This window comes from Lithobates pipiens, unplaced genomic scaffold, assembly GCF_037356315.1.
Source record: "Lithobates pipiens isolate NorthernLeopardFrog02 unplaced genomic scaffold, aLitPip1_a1.2 Scaffold_18, whole genome shotgun sequence".
NCBI lineage: Eukaryota > Metazoa > Chordata > Amphibia > Anura > Ranidae > Lithobates > Lithobates pipiens.
The window spans coordinates 580,330,091-580,347,317 of record NW_027507758.1 but is presented as its reverse complement, the minus strand read 5'-3'; the positions used below and the strand labels follow the sequence as shown (position 1 = coordinate 580,347,317).

The window sequence follows — 17,227 nt, the reverse complement described above, 5'->3', positions numbered from 1 at the left end:
ATCCACATGTGGTTGTTGAGGTTGGTCAGCGACAAGAGCAGAGTGGCGCAGCGGAAGCGTGCTGGGCCCATAACCCAGAGGTCGATGGATCGAAACCATCCTCTGCTACGTTGCCCTTTCCTATGCCAATCGATATTTGCTTGCGTGCGGGCCCAAAGGCCTTTCTTTCGCACACAAAGAGAAGTTGAACCTGATTCAGGTGATTCAACGAGTCCAAAGCTCTCAGCGTAAGCATGGCACTGGCACCTTTTGCGCTAATGAAATATTGTCTCTTGGCCATGGAGGCCTGCTCGTGCTTTGTTTACTAGATTGCTTTTGTCCAACACTGCCTACGTGACTTTGGCTGAAGCCACAGTTGCCACCACAAAAACGTGGCAACGCCTTGGCACGCGTTATGAGGAGGACTCCGGCTTCCCATGTTGCTCACGGCGCTCGGTTCCAAGCTTCAACATCAAACACAAAAGCAAGGTGTCTCCTGGCAAATCAGGAAAGCTGCATTTGGAGAATGCGGGCATCGATCCCGCTACCTCTCGCATGCTAAGCGAGCGCTCTACCATTTGAGCTAATCCCCCTTTGCTTGAGGTTGTTGCTTGTGCTATGGCTGATCCCTGTCCTCTCCTGGGCTATGTGTAAACTATAGGCAGTTTTGCTAAATCCACAACTTGCTCTGGCCGCTAGACACCAGGAGAGCCACTCCCCCAAGACCTTGGACAACTGAGCCCCTTCTGAAGTATGGCCCCATGGGTTTCAATGATGTCATTGGGAGAAGGTGGTTTCAAAAAGCACTCACACCGCCTAATACATTCTCGACAAGAAACACCTTGTGCCTTGAGGCATTCCATGGGGCTGGAAATTGGGGGAGAGAGCTACAAACACCAAGAGCCCATAATTGCATTGGCCGGGAATCGAACCCGGGCCTCCCGCGTGGCAGGCGAGAATTCTACCACTGAACCACCAATGCTCCACGCCGGGCCATGCGCCACCACCCTCGCTCAGCTGGCCTAGGAGAGTCCAGCTCTCGCCCACGCTTGACTTGGGATTCGCTTGTCGAAATCCATGAGGATGGTCAGCGACAAGAGCAGAGTGGCGCAGCGGAAGCGTGCTGGGCCCATAACCCAGAGGTCGATGGATCGAAACCATCCTCTGCTACGTTGCCTTTTCCTATGCCAATCGATATTTGCTTGCGGGCCCAAAGGCCTTTCTTTCGCACACAAAGAGAAGTTGAACCTGATTCAGGTGATTCAACGAGTCCAAAGCTCTCAGCGTAAGCATGGCACTGGCACCTTTCCCCCTAATGGAATATTGTCTCTTGGCCATGGAAGCCTGGTCGTGCTTTCTTTAATTGATTGCTTTTGTCCAATACTGCCTACGTGACTTTGGCTGAAGCCACAGATGCCACCACAAAAACGTGGCAATGCCTTGGCACATGTTATGAGGAGCACTCCGGCTTCCCATGTTGCTCACGGCGCTCGGTTCCAAGCTTCAACATCAAACACAAAAGCAAGGTGCCTCCCATGAAACCAGGAAAGCTGCGTTTGGAGAATGCGGGCATCGATCCCGCTACCTCTCGCATGCAAAGCGAGCGCTCTGCCACTTGAGCTAATCCCCCTTTGCTCGAGTGTGTTGCTTGCGCTATGGCTGATCCCTGTCCTCTCCTGGGCTATGTGTAAAATATAGTCAGTTTTGCGAAATCCACAACCTGCTCTGGCCGCTAGACACCAGGAGAGCCACCCGCTTTCCTAGCGTAGAAGGTTTGCACCCCCCTTTTTTTTCCCTCCTACGACCTTTGACAACTGAGCCCCTTCAGAGGTATGGCCCCATGGGTTTCAATGATGTAATTGGGAGAAGGCTGGTTTCAAAAAGCACTCACACCGCCTAGTACATTCTCGACAAGAAACACCTTGTGCCTTGATGCACTCCACGGGGCTGGAAATTGGGGGAGAGCGCTGCAAACACAAAGAGCCCATAATTGCATTGGCCGGGAATCGAACCCGGGCCTCCCGCGTGGCAGGCGAGAATTCTACCACTGAACCACCAATGCTCCACGCCGGGCCACTTGCCACCACCCTCGCTCAGCTGGTCTAGGAGAGTCCAGCTCTCGCCCACGCTTGACTTGGGATTCGCTGGTCGAAAATCAATGGAAACGCCTAGTCGTCTACATTGTGACTTTGCCACATGGACCCACTCCCCGTGGGAATCGCTGGCAAACTACATCCACATGTGGTTGTTGAGGTTGGTCAGCGACAAGAGCAGAGTGGCGCAGCGGAAGCGTGCTGGGCCCATAACCCAGAGGTCGATGGATCGAAACCATCCTCTGCTATGTTGCCCTTTCCTATGCCAATCGATATTTGCTTGCGTGCGGGCCCAAAGGCCTTTCTTTCGCACACAAAGAGAAGTTGAACCTGATTCAGGTGATTCAACGAGTCCAAAGCTCTCAGCGTAAGCATGGCACTGGCACCTTTTGCGCTAATGAAATATTGTCTCTTGGCCATGGAGGCCTGCTCGTGCTTTGTTTACTAGATTGCTTTTGTCCAACACTGCCTACGTGACTTTGGCTGAAGCCACAGTTGCCACCACAAAAACGTGGCAACGCCTTGGCACGCGTTATGAGGAGGACTCCGGCTTCCCATGTTGCTCACGGCGCTCGGTTCCAAGCTTCAACATCAAACACAAAAGCAAGGTGTCTCCTGGCAAATCAGGAAAGCTGCATTTGGAGAATGCGGGCATCGATCCCGCTACCTCTCGCATGCTAAGCGAGCGCTCTACCATTTGAGCTAATCCCCCTTTGCTTGAGGTTGTTGCTTGTGCTATGGCTGATCCCTGTCCTCTCCTGGGCTATGTGTAAACTATAGGCAGTTTTGCTAAATCCACAACTTGCTCTGGCCGCTAGACACCAGGAGAGCCACTCCCCCAAGACCTTGGACAACTGAGCCCCTTCTGAAGTATGGCCCCATGGGTTTCAATGATGTCATTGGGAGAAGGTGGTTTCAAAAAGCACTCACACCGCCTAATACATTCTCGACAAGAAACACCTTGTGCCTTGAGGCATTCCATGGGGCTGGAAATTGGGGGAGAGAGCTACAAACACCAAGAGCCCATAATTGCATTGGCCGGGAATCGAACCCGGGCCTCCCGCGTGGCAGGCGAGAATTCTACCACTGAACCACCAATGCTCCACGCCGGGCCAGGCGCCACCACCCTCGCTCAGCTGGCCTAGGAGAGTCCAGCTCTCGCCCACGCTTGACTTGGGATTCGCTTGTCGAAATCCATGAGGATGGCCAGCGACAAGAGCAGAGTGGCGCAGCGGAAGCGTGCTGGGCCCATAACCCAGAGGTCGATGGATCGAAACCATCCTCTGCTACGTTGCCTTTTCCTATGCCAATCGATATTTGCTTGCGGGCCCAAAGGCCTTTCTTTCGCACACAAAGAGAAGTTGAACCTGATTCAGGTGATTCAACGAGTCCAAAGCTCTCAGCGTAAGCATGGCACTGGCACCTTTCCCCCTAATGGAATATTGTCTCTTGGCCATGGAAGCCTGGTCGTGCTTTCTTTAATTGATTGCTTTTGTCCAATACTGCCTACGTGACTTTGGCTGAAGCCACAGATGCCACCACAAAAACGTGGCAATGCCTTGGCACATGTTATGAGGAGCACTCCGGCTTCCCATGTTGCTCACGGCGCTCGGTTCCAAGCTTCAACATCAAACACAAAAGCAAGGTGCCTCCCGTGAAACCAGGAAAGCTGCGTTTGGAGAATGCGGGCATCGATCCCGCTACCTCTCGCATGCAAAGCGAGCGCTCTGCCACTTGAGCTAATCCCCCTTTGCTCGAGTGTGTTGCTTGCGCTATGGCTGATCCCTGTCCTCTCCTGGGCTATGTGTAAAATATAGTCAGTTTTGCGAAATCCACAACCTGCTCTGGCCGCTAGACACCAGGAGAGCCACCCACTTTCCTAGCGTAGAAGGTTTGCACCCCCCTTTTTTTTCCCTCCTACGACCTTTGACAACTGAGCCCCTTCAGAGGCATGGCCCCATGGGTTTCAATGATGTAATTGGGAGAAGGCTGGTTTCAAAAAGCACTCACACCGCCTAGTACATTCTCGACAAGAAACACCTTGTGCCTTGATGCACTCCACGGGGCTGGAAATTGGGGGAGAGCGCTGCAAACACAAAGAGCCCATAATTGCATTGGCCGGGAATCGAACCCGGGCCTCCCGCGTGGCAGGCGAGAATTCTACCACTGAACCACCAATGCTCCACGCCGGGCCACTTGCCACCACCCTCGCTCAGCTGGTCTAGGAGAGTCCAGCTCTCGCCCACGCTTGACTTGGGATTCGCTGGTCGAAAATCAATGGAAACGCCTAGTCGTCTACATTGTGACTTTGCCACATGGACCCACTCCCCGTGGGAATCGCTGGCAAACTACATCCACATGTGGTTGTTGAGGTTGGTCAGCGACAAGAGCAGAGTGGCGCAGCGGAAGCGTGCTGGGCCCATAACCCAGAGGTCGATGGATCGAAACCATCCTCTGCTACGTTGCCCTTTCCTATGCCAATCGATATTTGCTTGCGTGCGGGCCCAAAGGCCTTTCTTTCGCACACAAAGAGAAGTTGAACCTGATTCAGGTGATTCAACGAGTCCAAAGCTCTCAGCGTAAGCATGGCACTGGCACTGGCACCTTTTGCGCTAATGAAATATTGTCTCTTGGCCATGGAGGCCTGCTCGTGCTTTGTTTACTAGATTGCTTTTGTCCAACACTGCCTACGTGACTTTGGCTGAAGCCACAGTTGCCACCACAAAAACGTGGCAACGCCTTGGCACGCGTTATGAGGAGGACTCCGGCTTCCCATGTTGCTCACGGCGCTCGGTTCCAAGCTTCAACATCAAACACAAAAGCAAGGTGTCTCCTGGCAAATCAGGAAAGCTGCATTTGGAGAATGCGGGCATCGATCCCGCTACCTCTCGCATGCTAAGCGAGCGCTCTACCATTTGAGCTAATCCCCCTTTGCTTGAGGTTGTTGCTTGTGCTATGGCTGATCCCTGTCCTCTCCTGGGCTATGTGTAAACTATAGGCAGTTTTGCTAAATCCACAACTTGCTCTGGCCGCTAGACACCAGGAGAGCCACTCCCCCAAGACCTTGGACAACTGAGCCCCTTCTGAAGTATGGCCCCATGGGTTTCAATGATGTCATTGGGAGAAGGTGGTTTCAAAAAGCACTCACACCGCCTAATACATTCTCGACAAGAAACACCTTGTGCCTTGAGGCATTCCATGGGGCTGGAAATTGGGGGAGAGAGCTACAAACACCAAGAGCCCATAATTGCATTGGCCGGGAATCGAACCCGGGCCTCCCGCGTGGCAGGCGAGAATTCTACCACTGAACCACCAATGCTCCACGCCGGGCCAGGCGCCACCACCCTCGCTCAGCTGGCCTAGGAGAGTCCAGCTCTCGCCCACGCTTGACTTGGGATTCGCTTGTCGAAATCCATGAGGATGGCCAGCGACAAGAGCAGAGTGGCGCAGCGGAAGCGTGCTGGGCCCATAACCCAGAGGTCGATGGATCGAAACCATCCTCTGCTACGTTGCCTTTTCCTATGCCAATCGATATTTGCTTGCGGGCCCAAAGGCCTTTCTTTCGCACACAAAGAGAAGTTGAACCTGATTCAGGTGATTCAACGAGTCCAAAGCTCTCAGCGTAAGCATGGCACTGGCACCTTTCCCCCTAATGGAATATTGTCTCTTGGCCATGGAAGCCTGGTCGTGCTTTCTTTAATTGATTGCTTTTGTCCAATACTGCCTACGTGACTTTGGCTGAAGCCACAGATGCCACCACAAAAACGTGGCAATGCCTTGGCACATGTTATGAGGAGCACTCCGGCTTCCCATGTTGCTCACGGCGCTCGGTTCCAAGCTTCAACATCAAACACAAAAGCAAGGTGCCTCCCGTGAAACCAGGAAAGCTGCGTTTGGAGAATGCGGGCATCGATCCCGCTACCTCTCGCATGCAAAGCGAGCGCTCTGCCACTTGAGCTAATCCCCCTTTGCTCGAGTGTGTTGCTTGCGCTATGGCTGATCCCTGTCCTCTCCTGGGCTATGTGTAAAATATAGTCAGTTTTGCGAAATCCACAACCTGCTCTGGCCGCTAGACACCAGGAGAGCCACCCGCTTTCCTAGCGTAGAAGGTTTGCACCCCCCTTTTTTTTCCCTCCTACGACCTTTGACAACTGAGCCCCTTCAGAGGTATGGCCCCATGGGTTTCAATGATGTAATTGGGAGAAGGCTGGTTTCAAAAAGCACTCACACCGCCTAGTACATTCTCGACAAGAAACACCTTGTGCCTTGATGCACTCCACGGGGCTGGAAATTGGGGGAGAGCGCTGCAAACACAAAGAGCCCATAATTGCATTGGCCGGGAATCGAACCCGGGCCTCCCGCGTGGCAGGCGAGAATTCTACCACTTAACCACCAATGCTCCACGCCGGGCCACTTGCCACCACCCTCGCTCAGCTGGTCTAGGAGAGTCCAGCTCTCGCCCACGCTTGACTTGGGATTCGCTGGTCGAAAATCAATGGAAACGCCTAGTCGTCTACATTGTGACTTTGCCACATGGACCCACTCCCCGTGGGAATCGCTGGCAAACTACATCCACATGTGGTTGTTGAGGTTGGTCAGCGACAAGAGCAGAGTGGCGCAGCGGAAGCGTGCTGGGCCCATAACCCAGAGGTCGATGGATCGAAACCATCCTCTGCTACGTTGCCCTTTCCTATGCCAATCGATATTTGCTTGCGTGCGGGCCCAAAGGCCTTTCTTTCGCACACAAAGAGAAGTTGAACCTGATTCAGGTGATTCAACGAGTCCAAAGCTCTCAGCGTAAGCATGGCACTGGCACCTTTTGCGCTAATGAAATATTGTCTCTTGGCCATGGAGGCCTGCTCGTGCTTTGTTTACTAGATTGCTTTTGTCCAACACTGCCTACGTGACTTTGGCTGAAGCCACAGTTGCCACCACAAAAACGTGGCAACGCCTTGGCACGCGTTATGAGGAGGACTCCGGCTTCCCATGTTGCTCACGGCGCTCGGTTCCAAGCTTCAACATCAAACACAAAAGCAAGGTGTCTCCTGGCAAATCAGGAAAGCTGCATTTGGAGAATGCGGGCATCGATCCCGCTACCTCTCGCATGCTAAGCGAGCGCTCTACCATTTGAGCTAATCCCCCTTTGCTTGAGGTTGTTGCTTGTGCTATGGCTGATCCCTGTCCTCTCCTGGGCTATGTGTAAACTATAGGCAGTTTTGCTAAATCCACAACTTGCTCTGGCCGCTAGACACCAGGAGAGCCACTCCCCCAAGACCTTGGACAACTGAGCCCCTTCTGAAGTATGGCCCCATGGGTTTCAATGATGTCATTGGGAGAAGGTGGTTTCAAAAAGCACTCACACCGCCTAATACATTCTCGACAAGAAACACCTTGTGCCTTGAGGCATTCCATGGGGCTGGAAATTGGGGGAGAGAGCTACAAACACCAAGAGCCCATAATTGCATTGGCCGGGAATCGAACCCGGGCCTCCCGCGTGGCAGGCGAGAATTCTACCACTGAACCACCAATGCTCCACGCCGGGCCAGGCGCCACCACCCTCGCTCAGCTGGCCTAGGAGAGTCCAGCTCTCGCCCACGCTTGACTTGGGATTCGCTTGTCGAAATCCATGAGGATGGCCAGCGACAAGAGCAGAGTGGCGCAGCGGAAGCGTGCTGGGCCCATAACCCAGAGGTCGATGGATCGAAACCATCCTCTGCTACGTTGCCTTTTCCTATGCCAATCGATATTTGCTTGCGGGCCCAAAGGCCTTTCTTTCGCACACAAAGAGAAGTTGAACCTGATTCAGGTGATTCAACGAGTCCAAAGCTCTCAGCGTAAGCATGGCACTGGCACCTTTCCCCCTAATGGAATATTGTCTCTTGGCCATGGAAGCCTGGTCGTGCTTTCTTTAATTGATTGCTTTTGTCCAATACTGCCTACGTGACTTTGGCTGAAGCCACAGATGCCACCACAAAAACGTGGCAATGCCTTGGCACATGTTATGAGGAGCACTCCGGCTTCCCATGTTGCTCACGGCGCTCGGTTCCAAGCTTCAACATCAAACACAAAAGCAAGGTGCCTCCCGTGAAACCAGGAAAGCTGCGTTTGGAGAATGCGGGCATCGATCCCGCTACCTCTCGCATGCAAAGCGAGCGCTCTGCCACTTGAGCTAATCCCCCTTTGCTCGAGTGTGTTGCTTGCGCTATGGCTGATCCCTGTCCTCTCCTGGGCTATGTGTAAAATATAGTCAGTTTTGCGAAATCCACAACCTGCTCTGGCCGCTAGACACCAGGAGAGCCACCCACTTTCCTAGCGTAGAAGGTTTGCACCCCCCTTTTTTTTCCCTCCTACGACCTTTGACAACTGAGCCCCTTCAGAGGCATGGCCCCATGGGTTTCAATGATGTAATTGGGAGAAGGCTGGTTTCAAAAAGCACTCACACCGCCTAGTACATTCTCGACAAGAAACACCTTGTGCCTTGATGCACTCCACGGGGCTGGAAATTGGGGGAGAGCGCTGCAAACACAAAGAGCCCATAATTGCATTGGCCGGGAATCGAACCCGGGCCTCCCGCGTGGCAGGCGAGAATTCTACCACTGAACCACCAATGCTCCACGCCGGGCCACTTGCCACCACCCTCGCTCAGCTGGTCTAGGAGAGTCCAGCTCTCGCCCACGCTTGACTTGGGATTCGCTGGTCGAAAATCAATGGAAACGCCTAGTCGTCTACATTGTGACTTTGCCACATGGACCCACTCCCCGTGGGAATCGCTGGCAAACTACATCCACATGTGGTTGTTGAGGTTGGTCAGCGACAAGAGCAGAGTGGCGCAGCGGAAGCGTGCTGGGCCCATAACCCAGAGGTCGATGGATCGAAACCATCCTCTGCTACGTTGCCCTTTCCTATGCCAATCGATATTTGCTTGCGTGCGGGCCCAAAGGCCTTTCTTTCGCACACAAAGAGAAGTTGAACCTGATTCAGGTGATTCAACGAGTCCAAAGCTCTCAGCGTAAGCATGGCACTGGCACTGGCACCTTTTGCGCTAATGAAATATTGTCTCTTGGCCATGGAGGCCTGCTCGTGCTTTGTTTACTAGATTGCTTTTGTCCAACACTGCCTACGTGACTTTGGCTGAAGCCACAGTTGCCACCACAAAAACGTGGCAACGCCTTGGCACGCGTTATGAGGAGGACTCCGGCTTCCCATGTTGCTCACGGCGCTCGGTTCCAAGCTTCAACATCAAACACAAAAGCAAGGTGTCTCCTGGCAAATCAGGAAAGCTGCATTTGGAGAATGCGGGCATCGATCCCGCTACCTCTCGCATGCTAAGCGAGTGCTCTACCATTTGAGCTAATCCCCCTTTGCTTGAGGTTGTTGCTTGTGCTATGGCTGATCCCTGTCCTCTCCTGGGCTATGTGTAAACTATAGGCAGTTTTGCTAAATCCACAACTTGCTCTGGCCGCTAGACACCAGGAGAGCCACTCCCCCAAGACCTTGGACAACTGAGCCCCTTCTGAAGTATGGCCCCATGGGTTTCAATGATGTCATTGGGAGAAGGTGGTTTCAAAAAGCACTCACACCGCCTAATACATTCTCGACAAGAAACACCTTGTGCCTTGAGGCATTCCATGGGGCTGGAAATTGGGGGAGAGAGCTACAAACACCAAGAGCCCATAATTGCATTGGCCGGGAATCGAACCCGGGCCTCCCGCGTGGCAGGCGAGAATTCTACCACTGAACCACCAATGCTCCACGCCGGGCCAGGCGCCACCACCCTCGCTCAGCTGGCCTAGGAGAGTCCAGCTCTCGCCCACGCTTGACTTGGGATTCGCTTGTCGAAATCCATGAGGATGGCCAGCGACAAGAGCAGAGTGGCGCAGCGGAAGCGTGCTGGGCCCATAACCCAGAGGTCGATGGATCGAAACCATCCTCTGCTACGTTGCCTTTTCCTATGCCAATCGATATTTGCTTGCGGGCCCAAAGGCCTTTCTTTCGCACACAAAGAGAAGTTGAACCTGATTCAGGTGATTCAACGAGTCCAAAGCTCTCAGCGTAAGCATGGCACTGGCACCTTTCCCCCTAATGGAATATTGTCTCTTGGCCATGGAAGCCTGGTCGTGCTTTCTTTAATTGATTGCTTTTGTCCAATACTGCCTACGTGACTTTGGCTGAAGCCACAGATGCCACCACAAAAACGTGGCAATGCCTTGGCACATGTTATGAGGAGCACTCCGGCTTCCCATGTTGCTCACGGCGCTCGGTTCCAAGCTTCAACATCAAACACAAAAGCAAGGTGCCTCCCGTGAAACCAGGAAAGCTGCGTTTGGAGAATGCGGGCATCGATCCCGCTACCTCTCGCATGCAAAGCGAGCGCTCTGCCACTTGAGCTAATCCCCCTTTGCTCGAGTGTGTTGCTTGCGCTATGGCTGATCCCTGTCCTCTCCTGGGCTATGTGTAAAATATAGTCAGTTTTGCGAAATCCACAACCTGCTCTGGCCGCTAGACACCAGGAGAGCCACCCGCTTTCCTAGCGTAGAAGGTTTGCACCCCCCTTTTTTTTCCCTCCTACGACCTTTGACAACTGAGCCCCTTCAGAGGTATGGCCCCATGGGTTTCAATGATGTAATTGGGAGAAGGCTGGTTTCAAAAAGCACTCACACCGCCTAGTACATTCTCGACAAGAAACACCTTGTGCCTTGATGCACTCCACGGGGCTGGAAATTGGGGGAGAGCGCTGCAAACACAAAGAGCCCATAATTGCATTGGCCGGGAATCGAACCCGGGCCTCCCGCGTGGCAGGCGAGAATTCTACCACTTAACCACCAATGCTCCACGCCGGGCCACTTGCCACCACCCTCGCTCAGCTGGTCTAGGAGAGTCCAGCTCTCGCCCACGCTTGACTTGGGATTCGCTGGTCGAAAATCAATGGAAACGCCTAGTCGTCTACATTGTGACTTTGCCACATGGACCCACTCCCCGTGGGAATCGCTGGCAAACTACATCCACATGTGGTTGTTGAGGTTGGTCAGCGACAAGAGCAGAGTGGCGCAGCGGAAGCGTGCTGGGCCCATAACCCAGAGGTCGATGGATCGAAACCATCCTCTGCTACGTTGCCCTTTCCTATGCCAATCGATATTTGCTTGCGTGCGGGCCCAAAGGCCTTTCTTTCGCACACAAAGAGAAGTTGAACCTGATTCAGGTGATTCAACGAGTCCAAAGCTCTCAGCGTAAGCATGGCACTGGCACCTTTTGCGCTAATGAAATATTGTCTCTTGGCCATGGAGGCCTGCTCGTGCTTTGTTTACTAGATTGCTTTTGTCCAACACTGCCTACGTGACTTTGGCTGAAGCCACAGTTGCCACCACAAAAACGTGGCAACGCCTTGGCACGCGTTATGAGGAGGACTCCGGCTTCCCATGTTGCTCACGGCGCTCGGTTCCAAGCTTCAACATCAAACACAAAAGCAAGGTGTCTCCTGGCAAATCAGGAAAGCTGCATTTGGAGAACGCGGGCATCGATCCCGCTACCTCTCGCATGCTAAGCGAGCGCTCTACCATTTGAGCTAATCCCCCTTTGCTTGAGGTTGTTGCTTGTGCTATGGCTGATCCCTGTCCTCTCCTGGGCTATGTGTAAACTATAGGCAGTTTTGCTAAATCCACAACTTGCTCTGGCCGCTAGACACCAGGAGAGCCACTCCCCCAAGACCTTGGACAACTGAGCCCCTTCTGAAGTATGGCCCCATGGGTTTCAATGATGTCATTGGGAGAAGGTGGTTTCAAAAAGCACTCACACCGCCTAATACATTCTCGACAAGAAACACCTTGTGCCTTGAGGCATTCCATGGGGCTGGAAATTGGGGGAGAGAGCTACAAACACCAAGAGCCCATAATTGCATTGGCCGGGAATCGAACCCGGGCCTCCCGCGTGGCAGGCGAGAATTCTACCACTGAACCACCAATGCTCCACGCCGGGCCAGGCGCCACCACCCTCGCTCAGCTGGCCTAGGAGAGTCCAGCTCTCGCCCACGCTTGACTTGGGATTCGCTTGTCGAAATCCATGAGGATGGTCAGCGACAAGAGCAGAGTGGCGCAGCGGAAGCGTGCTGGGCCCATAACCCAGAGGTCGATGGATCGAAACCATCCTCTGCTACGTTGCCTTTTCCTATGCCAATCGATATTTGCTTGCGGGCCCAAAGGCCTTTCTTTCGCACACAAAGAGAAGTTGAACCTGATTCAGGTGATTCAACGAGTCCAAAGCTCTCAGCGTAAGCATGGCACTGGCACCTTTCCCCCTAATGGAATATTGTCTCTTGGCCATGGAAGCCTGGTCGTGCTTTCTTTAATTGATTGCTTTTGTCCAATACTGCCTACGTGACTTTGGCTGAAGCCACAGATGCCACCACAAAAACGTGGCAATGCCTTGGCACATGTTATGAGGAGCACTCCGGCTTCCCATGTTGCTCACGGCGCTCGGTTCCAAGCTTCAACATCAAACACAAAAGCAAGGTGCCTCCCGTGAAACCAGGAAAGCTGCGTTTGGAGAATGCGGGCATCGATCCCGCTACCTCTCGCATGCAAAGCGAGCGCTCTGCCACTTGAGCTAATCCCCCTTTGCTCGAGTGTGTTGCTTGCGCTATGGCTGATCCCTGTCCTCTCCTGGGCTATGTGTAAAATATAGTCAGTTTTGCGAAATCCACAACCTGCTCTGGCCGCTAGACACCAGGAGAGCCACCCGCTTTCCTAGCGTAGAAGGTTTGCACCCCCCTTTTTTTTCCCTCCTACGACCTTTGACAACTGAGCCCCTTCAGAGGTATGGCCCCATGGGTTTCAATGATGTAATTGGGAGAAGGCTGGTTTCAAAAAGCACTCACACCGCCTAGTACATTCTCGACAAGAAACACCTTGTGCCTTGATGCACCCCACGGGGCTGGAAATTGGGGGAGAGCGCTGCAAACAGAAAGAGCCCATAATTGCATTGGCCGGGAATCGAACCCGGGCCTCCCGCGTGGCAGGCGAGAATTCTACCACTGAACCACCAATGCTCCACGCCGGGCCACTTGCCACCACCCTCGCTCAGCTGGTCTAGGAGAGTCCAGCTCTCGCCCACGCTTGACTTGGGATTCGCTGGTCGAAAATCAATGGAAACGCCTAGTCGTCTACATTGTGACTTTGCCACATGGACCCACTCCCCGTGGGAATCGCTGGCAAACTACATCCACATGTGGTTGTTGAGGTTGGTCAGTGACAAGAGCAGAGTGGCGCAGCGGAAGCGTGCTGGGCCCATAACCCAGAGGTCGATGGATCGAAACCATCCTCTGCTACGTTGCCCTTTCCTATGCCAATCGATATTTGCTTGCGTGCGGGCCCAAAGGCCTTTCTTTCGCACACAAAGAGAAGTTGAACCTGATTCAGGTGATTCAACGAGTCCAAAGCTCTCAGCGTAAGCATGGCACTGGCACCTTTTGCGCTAATGAAATATTGTCTCTTGGCCATGGAGGCCTGCTCGTGCTTTGTTTACTAGATTGCTTTTGTCCAACACTGCCTACGTGACTTTGGCTGAAGCCACAGTTGCCACCACAAAAACGTGGCAACGCCTTGGCACGCGTTATGAGGAGGACTCCGGCTTCCCATGTTGCTCACGGCGCTCGGTTCCAAGCTTCAACATCAAACACAAAAGCAAGGTGTCTCCTGGCAAATCAGGAAAGCTGCATTTGGAGAATGCGGGCATCGATCCCGCTACCTCTCGCATGCTAAGCGAGCGCTCTACCATTTGAGCTAATCCCCCTTTGCTTGAGGTTGTTGCTTGTGCTATGGCTGATCCCTGTCCTCTCCTGGGCTATGTGTAAACTATAGGCAGTTTTGCTAAATCCACAACTTGCTCTGGCCGCTAGACACCAGGAGAGCCACTCCCCCAAGACCTTGGACAACTGAGCCCCTTCTGAAGTATGGCCCCATGGGTTTCAATGATGTCATTGGGAGAAGGTGGTTTCAAAAAGCACTCACACCGCCTAATACATTCTCGACAAGAAACACCTTGTGCCTTGAGGCATTCCATGGGGCTGGAAATTGGGGGAGAGAGCTACAAACACCAAGAGCCCATAATTGCATTGGCCGGGAATCGAACCCGGGCCTCCCGCGTGGCAGGCGAGAATTCTACCACTGAACCACCAATGCTCCACGCCGGGCCAGGCGCCACCACCCTCGCTCAGCTGGCCTAGGAGAGTCCAGCTCTCGCCCACGCTTGACTTGGGATTCGCTTGTCGAAATCCATGAGGATGGCCAGCGACAAGAGCAGAGTGGCGCAGCGGAAGCGTGCTGGGCCCATAACCCAGAGGTCGATGGATCGAAACCATCCTCTGCTACGTTGCCTTTTCCTATGCCAATCGATATTTGCTTGCGGGCCCAAAGGCCTTTCTTTCGCACACAAAGAGAAGTTGAACCTGATTCAGGTGATTCAACGAGTCCAAAGCTCTCAGCGTAAGCATGGCACTGGCACCTTTCCCCCTAATGGAATATTGTCTCTTGGCCATGGAAGCCTGGTCGTGCTTTCTTTAATTGATTGCTTTTGTCCAATACTGCCTACGTGACTTTGGCTGAAGCCACAGATGCCACCACAAAAACGTGGCAATGCCTTGGCACATGTTATGAGGAGCACTCCGGCTTCCCATGTTGCTCACGGCGCTCGGTTCCAAGCTTCAACATCAAACACAAAAGCAAGGTGCCTCCCGTGAAACCAGGAAAGCTGCGTTTGGAGAATGCGGGCATCGATCCCGCTACCTCTCGCATGCAAAGCGAGCGCTCTGCCACTTGAGCTAATCCCCCTTTGCTCGAGTGTGTTGCTTGCGCTATGGCTGATCCCTGTCCTCTCCTGGGCTATGTGTAAAATATAGTCAGTTTTGCGAAATCCACAACCTGCTCTGGCCGCTAGACACCAGGAGAGCCACCCGCTTTCCTAGCGTAGAAGGTTTGCACCCCCCTTTTTTTTCCCTCCTACGACCTTTGACAACTGAGCCCCTTCAGAGGTATGGCCCCATGGGTTTCAATGATGTAATTGGGAGAAGGCTGGTTTCAAAAAGCACTCACACCGCCTAGTACATTCTCGACAAGAAACACCTTGTGCCTTGATGCACTCCACGGGGCTGGAAATTGGGGGAGAGCGCTGCAAACACAAAGAGCCCATAATTGCATTGGCCGGGAATCGAACCCGGGCCTCCCGCGTGGCAGGCGAGAATTCTACCACTGAACCACCAATGCTCCACGCCGGGCCACTTGCCACCACCCTCGCTCAGCTGGTCTAGGAGAGTCCAGCTCTCGCCCACGCTTGACTTGGGATTCGCTGGTCGAAAATCAATGGAAACACCTAGTCGTCTACATTGTGACTTTGCCACATGGACCCACTCCCCGTGGGAATCGCTGGCAAACTACATCCACATGTGGTTGTTGAGGTTGGTCAGCGACAAGAGCAGAGTGGCGCAGCGGAAGCGTGCTGGGCCCATAACCCAGAGGTCGATGGATCGAAACCATCCTCTGCTACGTTGCCCTTTCCTATGCCAATCGATATTTGCTTGCGTGCGGGCCCAAAGGCCTTTCTTTCGCACACAAAGAGAAGTTGAACCTGATTCAGGTGATTCAACGAGTCCAAAGCTCTCAGCGTAAGCATGGCACTGGCACCTTTTGCGCTAATGAAATATTGTCTCTTGGCCATGGAGGCCTGCTCGTGCTTTGTTTACTAGATTGCTTTTGTCCAACACTGCCTACGTGACTTTGGCTGAAGCCACAGTTGCCACCACAAAAACGTGGCAACGCCTTGGCACGCGTTATGAGGAGGACTCCGGCTTCCCATGTTGCTCACGGCGCTCGGTTCCAAGCTTCAACATCAAACACAAAAGCAAGGTGTCTCCTGGCAAATCAGGAAAGCTGCATTTGGAGAATGCGGGCATCGATCCCGCTACCTCTCGCATGCTAAGCGAGCGCTCTACCATTTGAGCTAATCCCCCTTTGCTTGAGGTTGTTGCTTGTGCTATGGCTGATCCCTGTCCTCTCCTGGGCTATGTGTAAACTATAGGCAGTTTTGCTAAATCCACAACTTGCTCTGGCCGCTAGACACCAGGAGAGCCACTCCCCCAAGACCTTGGACAACTGAGCCCCTTCTGAAGTATGGCCCCATGGGTTTCAATGATGTCATTGGGAGAAGGTGGTTTCAAAAAGCACTCACACCGCCTAATACATTCTCGACAAGAAACACCTTGTGCCTTGAGGCATTCCATGGGGCTGGAAATTGGGGGAGAGAGCTACAAACACCAAGAGCCCATAATTGCATTGGCCGGGAATCGAACCCGGGCCTCCCGCGTGGCAGGCGAGAATTCTACCACTGAACCACCAATGCTCCACGCCGGGCCAGGCGCCACCACCCTCACTCAGCTGGCCTAGGAGAGTCCAGCTCTCGCCCACGCTTGACTTGGGATTCGCTTGTCGAAATCCATGAGGATGGCCAGCGACAAGAGCAGAGTGGCGCAGCGGAAGCGTGCTGGGCCCATAACCCAGAGGTCGATGGATCGAAACCATCCTCTGCTACGTTGCCTTTTCCTATGCCAATCGATATTTGCTTGCGGGCCCAAAGGCCTTTCTTTCGCACACAAAGAGAAGTTGAACCTGATTCAGGTGATTCAACGAGTCCAAAGCTCTCAGCGTAAGCATGGCACTGGCACCTTTCCCCCTAATGGAATATTGTCTCTTGGCCATGGAAGCCTGGTCGTGCTTTCTTTAATTGATTGCTTTTGTCCAATACTGCCTACGTGACTTTGGCTGAAGCCACAGATGCCACCACAAAAACGTGGCAATGCCTTGGCACATGTTATGAGGAGCACTCCGGCTTCCCATGTTGCTCACGGCGCTCGGTTCCAAGCTTCAACATCAAACACAAAAGCAAGGTGCCTCCCGTGAAACCAGGAAAGCTGCGTTTGGAGAATGCGGGCATCGATCCCGCTACCTCTCGCATGCAAAGCGAGCGCTCTGCCACTTGAGCTAATCCCCCTTTGCTCGAGTGTGTTGCTTGCGCTATGGCTGATCCCTGTCCTCTCCTGGGCTATGTGTAAAATATAGTCAGTTTTGCGAAATCCACAACCTGCTCTGGCCGCTAGACACCAGGAGAGCCAC

General features: G+C 53.4%; 6 non-coding genes across 6 annotated transcripts; all 6 read right to left on the bottom strand.

Annotated features, from left to right (window-relative positions):
* Positions 1 to 499: 499 nt before the first annotated feature.
* TRNAA-AGC (transfer RNA alanine (anticodon AGC)) lies at positions 500 to 572 on the bottom strand. The gene has a single exon. It is a non-coding gene; the product is annotated as a tRNA-Ala (tRNA).
* Positions 573 to 2,711: 2,139 nt separating this feature from the next.
* Positions 2,712 to 2,784, bottom strand: TRNAA-AGC (transfer RNA alanine (anticodon AGC)). The gene has a single exon. It is a non-coding gene; the product is annotated as a tRNA-Ala (tRNA).
* A 2,145-nt stretch (positions 2,785 to 4,929) lies between these two features.
* On the bottom strand, positions 4,930 to 5,002 carry TRNAA-AGC (transfer RNA alanine (anticodon AGC)). The gene has a single exon. It is a non-coding gene; the product is annotated as a tRNA-Ala (tRNA).
* A 2,139-nt stretch (positions 5,003 to 7,141) lies between these two features.
* Positions 7,142 to 7,214, bottom strand: TRNAA-AGC (transfer RNA alanine (anticodon AGC)). Its single transcript has one exon. It is a non-coding gene; the product is annotated as a tRNA-Ala (tRNA).
* A 6,569-nt stretch (positions 7,215 to 13,783) lies between these two features.
* TRNAA-AGC (transfer RNA alanine (anticodon AGC)) lies at positions 13,784 to 13,856 on the bottom strand. The gene has a single exon. It is a non-coding gene; the product is annotated as a tRNA-Ala (tRNA).
* Positions 13,857 to 15,995: 2,139 nt separating this feature from the next.
* TRNAA-AGC (transfer RNA alanine (anticodon AGC)) lies at positions 15,996 to 16,068 on the bottom strand. Its single transcript has one exon. It is a non-coding gene; the product is annotated as a tRNA-Ala (tRNA).
* Positions 16,069 to 17,227: the final 1,159 nt, after the last annotated feature.